Source organism: Penaeus japonicus, unplaced genomic scaffold (genome assembly GCF_977035675.1).
Source record: "Penaeus japonicus unplaced genomic scaffold, GWHDUDI00000001_assembly GWHDUDI00000031, whole genome shotgun sequence".
NCBI lineage: Eukaryota > Metazoa > Arthropoda > Malacostraca > Decapoda > Penaeidae > Penaeus > Penaeus japonicus.
Genome location: NW_028234433.1, coordinates 21,749,607 through 21,762,106, shown reverse-complemented (window position 1 = coordinate 21,762,106; position 12,500 = coordinate 21,749,607). Strand labels below are relative to the sequence as shown.

At 37.3% G+C, this 12,500-nt stretch overlaps 1 protein-coding gene across 13 annotated transcripts in view; it reads left to right on the top strand.

The window, feature by feature from the left end:
* Positions 1-12,500, top strand: part of RhoGAP71E (Rho GTPase activating protein at 71E) — an 83,124-nt gene that overhangs the window by 7,185 nt on the left and 63,439 nt on the right. Inside the window, exon 1 of one of the 13 annotated variants that reach the window (XM_086555975.1) lies at positions 6,421-6,439. The exons of the other annotated variants lie outside the window; for them this stretch is intronic. The gene's annotated coding sequence lies outside the window, so the exon portion shown is untranslated. Of the gene's footprint in view, positions 1-6,420; positions 6,440-12,500 lie in introns of those variants that run through there. 13 annotated transcript variants of the gene reach the window in all.

The following is a 12,500-nucleotide window of genomic DNA, read 5'->3' as shown; positions in this document are numbered from 1 at the left end:
ACTAAAAAAATTATAATTGTTTTTTCTAGTAGTAAATTAAAAAAATACACATATTTTTGGTGCAAATTTAATTCAAGTAGATAGAAAAGATTATTTAACACTACGATGCACCATTTCCGCCTCAGATCACAAGAGGCCACATCCTGTAAGGGTTGATATGTAGAATTGAGTATTAGAATGAGAGTTCATATATTTTCACTTGACTTTTGAGATTTAGGATGGGGTTTGTTGTTATATGTTTATGTGATTTTTCATGGAAGATAAAGAAGAGTAATTTTTTGAAAGTAGCTTGATATTATACAGGTCCACAATCTCTTATCCGAAACCCTTGGGGCCAGTTATGTTTTTAATAATCAAACATTAACCCACGGGCTTTCGAGCGCTTAGGCCTAAATGAATTAAATGGCTGGCACAATATTGTGCCGCCCGGCCACTGGGCTTTTGAATGAGCGGTACAGAAGTGTACCACCCGTCCAGAGAGGGTTAACCTGTAGCAAAAATGTATCTGCAACTCTTTTTGACATTTTCACAGTGAAATTAATCCAATAACAATGGGGTGGTTTTGACCCTGATCAGTCTAAATGCAGCCCTAACGCCTTGGGTTATTCACCTGCTCTGGCTGTAGCTGACCGATGCGTGATATCACGTGATATCACATCCCTGGCAGCAAGCCCCAAATAATGTGATATTACATCCCCTGGCATTAACAGTAAACGAGTCACAAAATAAAAAGCAAAAACAAACTGTCAGTGAACAGCAGATACGTATGAACACTACAAGTGCTGAGACACAACTGACGCCAGTCACTCTGGCTGTCAGTGCTTGATCACACCACCATGTGGAGAGTGGGTATAGAGTTGAAGCAGCTGTTTGTGCACCTAACAAGTCTGTTATGTAGAGATGACTGATTGTCTATGCTCCACACTCCACAAAAAAACTTTGTTTTTTCGGAACTATAAGTTTTCAGAATTTTGGATTCAGGAATTGTGGACCTGTACTTCATTTTTTTTTTTTTTTTATTGGAATATAGGAATTAATGAATTTATAGCTTGTCATGAGAGTCTTTTTTTTTAGTATGTATTAGTTGATGTATAGTGTAAGTGAGAAGTGATTTTATTTCAAAGTTCTCTATTTTGTAAGAAAGAATCATGATTTGGCAGAATAGCTAATTGCATGTCAAAGGTGAACTAGGTATTGTAATTGTTGTCTAGTAAGCAGACAGGGATTTTTTTTACATATATCTTTAAGCATTTTACTGTATATTGTATTCAATAACAAAATAATGAAGCACATGCCATAGCTCATGCACATGCGTAAAAAAAATACTCTTACATTCTTTCACTAATGGACATGTGCAAGCAGAAGCATGCACACAAATTAAAAATAAATATACATAAAGATAAATCAGTAAATATACTCCCAGAAATTAATATCTCTTTAAAATTTGCAAACAACTCACTGGGAGTTCGTCATGTTGTCAACTCTCAAAAAGATTCCTACACTTAAAAGATGTGAGTTTTCTAGATTCAGTTTCACACCAAAGAAATTAAAGAACTTTCTTCAGTAACATCAGCAATCAATTGAGGATACTCGGAGCTCAATGGTCTGAGGAGTCAATCAGGTGCAGACTATTTTTGTTTCCTTGAGGTTAACCAGGCAATATAATACTTGCAGCGGGGACGGTACATTTTGTAATTGTTCATGTGATTGGTCATGTAAAACCCTGTGGTCAAAACTTTTGCTGTTGTGAGGAAGCTATTTTCTTTCAAACTCTGATGCATCTGGTGAGAGGAAAGAATTCATGTTCTTTTTGTTCTTCTTCTCTTTGAATTACATACAGGCTAATAAACACAATTTGAGTTGTGGATAGGTTACTCTGAAACATGTGGATATGTGACAATGTCAGTTAAAGAGAAAATTTGATTTTTTTTTATGGATTTTGTTTTTTTCAATGATTTCCTAATAGACTAATAATTCAATTATGATAAAGTGATAGCTACCTAGGTCAGATTTCAAATTACAGGGAGACAATGAAATCACCAGATATTTTTTTTTATATATATTTTGAGTGTATATTGAATTGATATTGTTTGTATATAGATGTTTTAAATTTTTAGACATAAAAACAGGCACTAGTGCCACCCAGACAGGTTTTTATTTTTAGAAAAAGGAAATGTCAAACAACATATCTAGGGCTTTCTTGCTCACTTTCATTACTTATTTTGTGTTAGTGCACTGCCAGTACCTTAGAGTTGGAGGTTGGCATCTTGCTATGTATCAATGCTTTTAGAATGTTTGTACTTGGTAGCGACCGGGATGGGTGCCATTCAAGGCTTTCTTTTCTACTGATGCTAGTAGAGAGCGGTACCATCTACATTTGAGTAGTTTGGTAAATGTGATTATAAAAAATCTATCTTTCATATGTCAAAAAATATAGCTATTACTCTTTGTATGCTTGTAAAGAATAATAAGACATTCTGATGGGTATAACACAAGGTTTACCCACTTCAATGGGGCCCCTGATATAATTTTTTAGTGTCAGCACATTCATATCACCAGTATGCAACAGGTGAATTGTGTTAAGTGAAATTTAGTCAGTGGAGTACTAAAGTATGTATAGGAAGTTATATATTTATCATGAAATTAAAAATGAATTTCTTGTGTAGCTCGACTAAACAAATATTTTATCAAAATACATTCATAAGATTCATTGATAAAAATCCTATGAAAGTTTGTAGTCACTGATGTAGAGTAACAATGTCAAGTAATAAAGAAATGTATGAACCTATATCATTTATATGCTATTTTGGCTCCTTCATCGTACGTACCTTATCTAAGTTCAGTTGATTTTTTCATATAGGATATTTAGTTTTCAAATTTTCTCTGAAGTAATTTAGATTGTTTTGAGATGCATTTTGTATCCTGATTTAAGTAGAGCAAACTAACTTGAATATAGTGCCAAATTAATTTGTCAGCAGTATTATAATGCTATGTCTTTATGGGTCTCACTATGCTAGGAATATTTAAATCAGATATGATATCAAGGGAAAACTTTGTATCAATCATGATTTGACACGAAAAAAAGCATGTAAAGTAATCTCTCTCTCTCTCTCTCTCTCTCTCTCTCTCTCTCTCTCTCTCTCTCTCTCTCTCTCTCTCTCTCTCTATATATATATATATATATATATATATATATATATATATGTATAGATATATGTATACATATATATTTATATATATATACATGTATATATATGTATATATACAGTATATATATAAGTATATATAAATTCAAATTTTACCTCTCTGACCGAAACTCGATCCCAGATCATTAGTGACAATCCTGGCTACTAACCCAATAGACCACGTGACCCACTAAAAGAATTGTATAACCAGATGGCTTACAACCATCATGGAAATTACCTATATACGCTTAGCAGAGCAGTGATAGTGAGGTTTTACAGACAATTCCCCCGGGCACTTGGCAGCAATGAATTAGAAATTCAAGTCACAAATCAGGTTACTGAGGTTATATCTATGTGAGAAAGATGGTAGAATGCAGTAACGCATTTAATATAGAAATACAAATTTTTACCTTCCTGACCAAGACTCAATCCCAGGTCGTCAGAGTGACAATCCTGGCTACTAACCCAATAGACCACATGACCCACTAAAAGAATTTTTTAACCAGATGCCTTACAACCATCATAGAAATTACCTATATACTCTTAGAAGAGCAGTGATAACTAGGTTTTACAGACAATTCCCGTGGGCACTCGGCAGCAATGAATTAGTATAAAAAAAAATAAAAGAATAGGATATGCAAGGAGATGGCTATGTGATATGTACTAGTACATGAATTGGAAGGGGGGAGTGGTTGTGAATAGGATGGTGGCATTAGTATGAAATGTGCCATGTAGTACGCTATGTTCTTTTCACAAAAAAGAGGCATAAAACATAATTATGTCATAGAGAGAAAGGCCTACATTTAGAGTAGCATGGTATGATGGGTATGGCTGGAGGAATCTCACTAGATAGTACCAGATCTGTTAGTGAATGCTGCATATGTCTCTTTCACAAATAGGAAAACAGACCACCAGTTTTTGACAGCTCTTGCTCAATTTAGACATATATAACTATGCTCACAAGTTGCTACATGTCGCAATCATGACAAATTGGACTTTAGAGGTTAAGAATGGCAGTTTACCAACCATTGCCAAACTGGTAGTTATATTTAGAGCTGAAGATGCTATTGGATATTAAATCAGATTCATAATTTTATAATTAAATGTACCATGGATGATATGAGTCAGATTTTTTTTTGCTACTTTTTCTTGTATTCATGATATTATGATGTTTATGAATTACATCTTGCTACCCATAAAATCCATGATGTTATGATGTAAGGAAATTATTGACTCTTATGCAGGTCCAACCAAGGTCATGATTATTCACATGTTTGTTGACTATGAAGAGGATTTGCAGTTATGTGGCTACATGATGTCTTACAATACATTGACTCATTAGCTTTATAAGGGAAAGAGGTGTTGGAGATGTAATGACAATAGTTTCTCTTTGACTTGTGATTGCAGTTCCTCATTATTTGTTCTCTGACATTGCTTATCTTTTGTTTTGTTTTTTCCAATTTCCTCCGATTTCTCCATACTTTTTGTGGGGTTAAGGGGAATTTGGAAAGACTGAATAGTATATGTTTTTTGACTAATAAACTACTGTATGCTATATCTTGCATTTAACAAAGAAGTCACTGTACATAACCAATAAGAAAAAGAAGTACAGGAAGATATTTTATGTTTATGTCATGAATAGTTATTAATATTATAAAAGAATATATCTAAACTAATCTTATTATTATGTGAATATCATCACTCAAAGACAGTTTATGCCTGTTTCATTAATCATTGTTTAGGTTTATGGATATTAAAAAGAGATTTTGTATTGTGAGCTCTTTAGAAGTCAAAGAAAGTCTTACAGAAAAGTAAAGTGGAATTCAAAATATGTGAAATGTGATACATGGGGTACTGCAAATAATAAATAATGTAAAAATGTACTATGTGCTAAACGAGGACACTGTATAATGTTTAGATAAGTTGAATGAACAGGGAGGTAAGAATTTCTGTGAATATCAGCTTGTGACATGCCAATCAGTTATTAATATAATCTTTAGTAGGTTGATAAGTTTATAAGAAAAATCTTTTTGTACGTTATTATGTTAGTATTTTCACAAATGTTTTTATCCATTACAATCCATATAGTTTTAACCAGATGTAAACCATCAGATATTTATTGTCATCAAATGCATAAGTCAAATGTTTTGATTAAAAAAAAAAAAAAATTGGAGAATAGAAAAAGATGTTTGAGATTTCATCTGCATAGAAAATTGCAAAAAACAAATTAGCATTATAATATTGCAATTTTGTCTTACTGCATAGAAGATTACAGAAAAAAAAACATCAGCTTTATAATATTCCCCACCTTTGTCACCTTTTCTGTTCTGTTGCATAACAAAAATATTTCAACAAGAAGACTCTGTCTTGTGGTGCACCTAGAGTATTTTCATGTGAAAATGCAAGATCTGTTTGCTCTGCCAAGATGACACTTGTGTAGAAATCTGGTAACATCTTTCAAAAGTATTGAAGGCTTCAGAGATGAACAGAAAAAGAAAATGAGGGGAGAATAGTGTTCTCTTTGACTAGAGCTACTTTCAAGAGTCAGATGTTTAGCATATCATGTACTGTGATATATTTCTTTAAGAAATGTTTATTTGTTTTAACTTCAAGAAGTTCACTTTGCTGGGAGCTTTGATATTCTTGCTCCTTATGGTCTTTTCTTGGGTTTTATGTAGGTATGACAACTCATGTAGCGATGTGCATTAGGTATGCTTTTCATTTGACATCATTTCTTTAATTCGTATTGGGTATATTGTCAGTGATCCAGGTTTGATCTCCAGTTCTTCCTCAGAGATATTTATCTATTTGAATTGTTTACTATTCTTTGGTGTTAGGCTCTAAAATTTTGTGAAGTAGGAGTCTGTGATTAAACACAACCCAGATGTATAAAAAAAAATGATAGCACAGTACAGATTTGTAGGATTGAAACTTTATATCACCTCTCATTTTGACACCTCTCATAGTATATATTATTTTATAGAAGAATTTACAACAAAGATAGTACAGTGGCCTCTTATTTATACAGAATATAGCTGATGTAATAGCTAAATAAAAAGATTTACAGATCTTACATTGCTATGCAGTCTTATCTCTGTATTAGAGATCAACTTTCATATAAAAAAGATTGACTTATCAGTTTGCAGTCTCAAGCTGTGACTCATAAGTAAGGAAAGTTTTCTTAGGGTGGGGCATTCTTTGTGAAAGTTTTGTAAGTGTTGGGTATTAGACTACACTCTCTTGACATACATCAGGTAAATTTTTCATATTTACAACTGTTCTGATCTGTCTTTTCAATGTATTTTAGTTGTGATATGAAGCTATGTTATTGTAGCTCTATGCTATGTCCTTGTTTTGTTCTTCCACTTTGTGTTTATGTAATGAAACGTTAGCTGTTTTGGCTGTTCTGAATAAATTTCACGGACAGGATTACACATTTCCATAGAATTGCTGCACAGGTATTGGATGTCTGAAATGCGTGTTCTGATATTACCCTATTTATTTATATATTTTGATTCAAGGCATATCTTTATTTTGTGAAGTTTAATTCTCAAGTGTATGTCTTATAGAATTAGGAGAAGATAATTAAAAATAAGATGAATTAAAAGAGAATGGCTGTGTAGGTATCACACAGGATGTAGATAAGGTCAAGGCAAAGACATGAGTCAATTTCCAAGTATTTATGGATGTTCATTATTTATTTCATTTATTCTTTTCATTTTTTTGTTATTGATTTTTAACTATATACAGAATCATTATTAGATATTTATATGGGAAGTCAACAGTAACTTTTATTAGTGCAGGATCAAAACAGGAGGTAAAGTAGATGTGCTGTTTATTCTCATTTATACCTTCAGTATACATGCTATAATGTAGATTGTTATTGTTATTTCTATCCTTTTATCCCTTTCATAGGTACACTATCTCCATTCTAGGGTGTAGCTTTAACCATGTTAGTGGTTGGTTGTAGAGTGCATCAAATTTTAGGTATTTCATTTATTTGACACTCTTATGATATATATTGGTAAGAAATCAGTGTTTGCTTTTAGAAGCCAGGAACTGCATCTTCCTCAATCCCCCCCCCTCAAAAAAGAGAAAATTATAGAAAGCAAGCAAACATCCTCATATGCCTCGATACATGAATCATGTCAAGACTCTCTAGTAATTTTTGTAAGGAGTGGTGATGTTGCAATATGGAATTATCATGGACAAGGCTAATAATGAAGGCTGGACAGGAAAGAATGACAAGAAGTCAAGACAAAGATGAATGTAGATAGTATGGCAGACAAAGAAAGGGAGTTAGGATGTCTTTTTTTATCTCTTTTTTTAGATGATTATCATGGCATATACAGGATGGAGGTGAAAGGTAGTACTACTTTCATGGAATTTGTGACATGTTCTACAATTTCCATGAAGCTGCTGAGTCTTGCCCTTCTCTTTTGTGGTGTGGTAAACCAATTCAAAAGGAAAAGGAGGTGAGAGGGAGGAGAGAAAGGTGCAAGGAAAATTAGGGAGTAGGAGGTGAATGTGTTGGGGGGAAAAAAGGAGGTAAAGTTTCAGGGAAAAAAGGGTAGTAGAGCATTGAGAAGGAACAGGAGATGGGCAAGGCAGGAGAAGAGAAGGAGAAGGGCAAGGCAGAGGAAGAGAAGGAGAAGGGCAAGGCAGGAGAAGAGAAGGAGAAGGGCAAGGCAGATGAAGAGAAGGATAAGGGCAAAGCAGAAGGAAAAAAATAGGAAGAAGAAAAGGGGAGGATGTAGGAGAAGAAAGAAAAGTTGGGAGCAAATTAGGAGTAGGGAAAGATAAGGATAAGCTAGATTTGCGGAGCTGAGGCTTTGCACTATGACGAGCCCTCCTGTGTCAGCGAATGAGAGTTTACCAAAGAGTGTTGACTCGATCTGAGCTTGGTCCATACCCACCATGGTGCCCAGCCACAGCAGTGACAGCCAGGCGATAATGGAAACTCACGATCTTGGACGGGACTCTATCTGCCGACCATGGGATGTGCGGCCGGCGCGTTACCACTGTACTAACATGGCGGATTAGGAGGAGGTGAAAAAGGTGGAAGAAATAAAAAAACAAATAAGCAGGAGGATGACTAATAATGATAGGAGTTGGAATACGAAGACACTGAAGTGAAAGAGGATAATGAAGGCATAAAAGAGACAGGACATATCAAGTAGGTTCTATGAAGAAGGGAAAAGGGGGGGAGGGGTATTAAGAAGATTAAGGGAGTTGTAATATTGCTGTGTATCATGAAACGAATCCAATTCCTCGTGAGGACATTTCTAAGACAAGTGAAAGGTGCTATTAGTATATATTCCTCAGTAAAATAAGTAAGTGAGGTGAAATACACAGTAAACCCTACAGAGCTGTGAGAGATAAGATTTTTCCTTGATGGCAAATAGGCATTTTTGTGACTTGGCAAAGGGGTATAATAGGTAATCATTCGTTCGGAAAATAAGGAAACGTTATAGGACAAAATGAGGACAGACAGAGAAACAGCATCCAGAACTGTGAATGCCACGTCTCTCACTCATGAGTCACTCTAAGCACTCTTACGAACGGCATATGAAGAAGATACATAAATTCCCCCGGCCATTCATCCCATGCCTTTTGTCACCATTCACACGGGCTGCAGCTGCTGAATCATCTCCCGCATGTTTGTAAAAGGGGTCCACAGAGGCATTCATCATCAGCCCATTCACCTTTTTTTTCCCAACCGCCTTGCCCTCATCCTGTTTGGTGCCTGTCTTAGTCTTGGGTGGATATTTTCCAAGGGTAGTTTTCTCTCTCTCTCTCTCTCTCTCTCTCTCTCTCTCTCTCTCTCTCTCTCTCTCTCTCTTTTCGTCTCTCTCTCTCTCTCTCTCTCTCTCTCTCTCTCTTTCTCTCTCTTCTCTTTCTCTCTCTCTCTCTCTCTCTCTCTCTCTCTCTCTCTCTCTCTCTCTCTCTCTCTCTCTCTCTCTCTCTCTCTCTCTCTCTCTCTCTCTCTCTCTCTCTCTCTCTCTCGCATTCTCTCTCGCATTCTCTCATTCTCTCATTCTCTCTCTCTCTCTCTCTCTCTCTCTCTCTCTCTCCTCTCTCTCTCTCTCTCTCTCTTTCTCTCTCTCTATCTCTTCTCTCTCTCTCTCTCTCTCTCTCTCTCTCTCTCTCTCTCTCTCTCTCTCTCTCTCTCTCTCTCTCTCTCTCTCTCTCTCTCTCTCGCATTCTCTCTCGCATTCTCTCTCGCATTCTCTCTCTCATTCTCTCTTTCTTCGCCCTCTCTCTCTTTCTCCGCCCTCTCTCTCTCATTCTCTCCCTCGCTCCCTCACTCCCTCACTCCCTCTCTCCCTCTTCCCCTCTCTCCCCTTCCATCCCCTTCCTTCTCTCTCTCTTTCTCTCGCTCTCTTTTTCTCTCTCTCTCTCTCTCTCTCTCTCTCTCTCTCTCTCTCTCTCTCTCTCTCTCTCTCTCTCTCTCTCTCTCTCTCTCTCTCTCTCTCTCTCTCTCTCTCTTTCTTCGCCCTCTCTCTCTTTCTCCGCCCTCTCTCTCTCATTCTCTCCCTCACTCCCTCACTCCCTCTCTCCCTCTTCCCCCCTCTCCCCTTCCATCCCTCCCTTACTCCCTCCTTCCCTCCCTCCCTTCCTTACTCCCTCCTTCCCTCCCTCCCTTCCTTACTCCCACCTTCCCTCCCTCCCTTCCTTACTCCCTCCCTCCCTCCCACCCTCCTTCCCTCCCTCCCTCCCTCCCTCCCTCCTCCCTCCCCCTCCCTCCCTCCCTCCCTCCCTCCCTCCCTCCCTCCCTCTCTCTCCCCCTCTCTCTCTCTCTCTCTCTCTCTCTCTCTCTCTCTCTCTCTCTCTCTCTCTCTCTCTCTCTCTCTCTCTCTCTCTCTCTCTCCCTCTCTCCCTCTCTCCCTCTCTCCCTCCCTCCCTCCCTCCTTCCTTCCTTCCTTCCTTCCTTCCTTCCTTCCTTCCTTCCTTCCTTCCTTCCTTCCTTCCTTCCTTCCTCCTTCCTTCCTTCCTTCCTTCCTTCCTTCCTTCCTTCCTTCCTTCCTTCCTTCCATCCATCCTTCCTTCCCTCCCTCCCTTCCTCGCTCTCTCTCTCCGTTTTTGCCTATTAATTTGTGTTTCTGCAAAATTTCCTTTCGTTTTGTTTACGTGTTTCTTTGCCAAGAGACGTTTTCACATGTATGAAGCCTGCAAAAATGAATTAGAAGAGTGTCAGAGACAGTCGTATATATCGACCCAAAGCTTTCTCAGTCTCTTTCTTGTTTTGCTTCTCTGTCCTAGTGTACCCAACGGTCAGTGACCTTATTTTGCGTTTTTTATTTTGTTTGTTTTTATGATTTGTATATGTGTCATTTTTATATTATGCAACGTACAGAACTAAATGCGTAGTTTGTTTAGCCTGCAGCCTTTCTCAAGACACTTGGTACACTATGATATCGTATATTTACTTTTTTCAAATATTTTTAGAATGTGATATCTTTGAATTTAACAAGGAGTTGCGATTTACTTTACCTGTTGCGATATATGAAAAAGGTATTTGTATTGCTTTTATACCCCTTGGTATAACTGTATAATAACGTAATATTTTAAAAGGGCACTTGACATTCACTTACATCTAATCACGCCTTATTTTACCAGCAGTTAGTCAGGAACGTGGATAAAAAAAACAAAATTTGAATGGAATTTAATGCACGTTGCGTAGCTGAATTGTTATGTAGTGACCTAGTCTTTACAACGCTACTGGAATCTTAACTGTATATGCGCGTCATTGCAGTGAGCTAAGGAGAATGGTTAAAAAAAAGTCGCTGAATTATATCAAATTGGTCATTTATTCTATTATTTTTTTTGTGTTATTATTTAAATGGTCGTAAATTCCATTGTTATTAATGTTTATTTGGGGTGATGGCAACAGTGTGAGAACGTGTTAATGCACGTTCTTTCTTAGCGTTTCTCGCCCTATAACGGGAAAGCTACTCGGGCATTTCTGTCCGTTGTAATGATAACAGGATGTGAAGATTTATCCGGATTGGTGTGCGTGCGTGCGTGCGTCTGCGTGTGTGTGCGAGGAGAGAGAAACAGACAAACAAACAGACAGGCAATTGGTCAGAAGTAAAACAATAGTAAGTAAAGAAGAAATAAAAACTACAGGATGCATTACAGACTGTTCTCACTACACCTGGTTAATTGGACCTAACCGGTGGCGGTGTTTTTCCCAGCCGCCAAAGACTCCGGAAGTGCAGATTGCTAAACACAGAACCAGGCAGAACATTTTCCCTGGCTGACAGCTAGACACGCTGTCATAGTTAATCCCTTCAGTAAGGATTGTGATAAGCGGATTTAGCAAAATAGATGGTGAAATCAGAAAACAGGGATTAAACTTTTTTAAAAGAATCGTATTTTCTTTACCACCTAAACGCGAGCAAGGTCAAGTTTGTCTAAGTGTTTTGCTTTTATTGTCATTATTATTATTATTATTGTTATTATTATCATTTCCATTATTATTATTATTATCGTTATTATGATAATTATAGTTATTATTATCGCTACTACTATTATGTTCAATTGAAATCGCTCGCACATTTAACTTTTAAATGTTCTCCACGAATATAATTCCATTTATATATATCATGTCCCTTAGGTTCTTTTAGTCCCATTATTAAAAAGTACAAGGGTAGGGAATTGTATTCATAAAGAGGTTGTACACAGGATAACAGACATAAGCCTTTCTTAGTCGATTGTTATGCTGTTAAATTTGATATTTAAATGAAAGGAAGAAGTGTTTTGCCGCCGAGGTGTGTAAGGAAACTTGAGATGGCGTTGCATATAAAGGGTAAGGTGTTGGCATCAAGTGGTTTAAGAGGGAGTAGATGTGTGTGTGTGTGTGTGTGAGGAGTTTTGTGGGTCTGGGTGTATGTTTTTTCATGTACGTGTGTTTGTGTGTGTGGGGGTTGGGGAGGGGGGGGCATTTGTGTGCGTGGCATTATGAGTAGAGCACGTGTCTGGGAAGTCAAAGGAATGAAGAACAGCATTGCGAATAAGATGTGTGTTTTAGCGAATGCATATGACTAGTATGAGTTTTTGAAAGAGAGAAACCGCGGGTCTAAAACTTTACTTAGTCATTTGTCTTTCTAGTTGAAAATCACAATTTACAGTCACACTGGCTAGGGTCTAAAGAAAAAACTAGGTGAATCCTACAGAGCCAATATTGCCAGGTGATCCCCCCCCCCCTCTGCCATTGCAAATCGGGCTTTTCGAATGCAAGAAGGCGGCCCGACCCTTCTGCGCATGTGCCAGCTTCATTGTCACCAAACGCACGTGCGCGAGAGTGCTCGT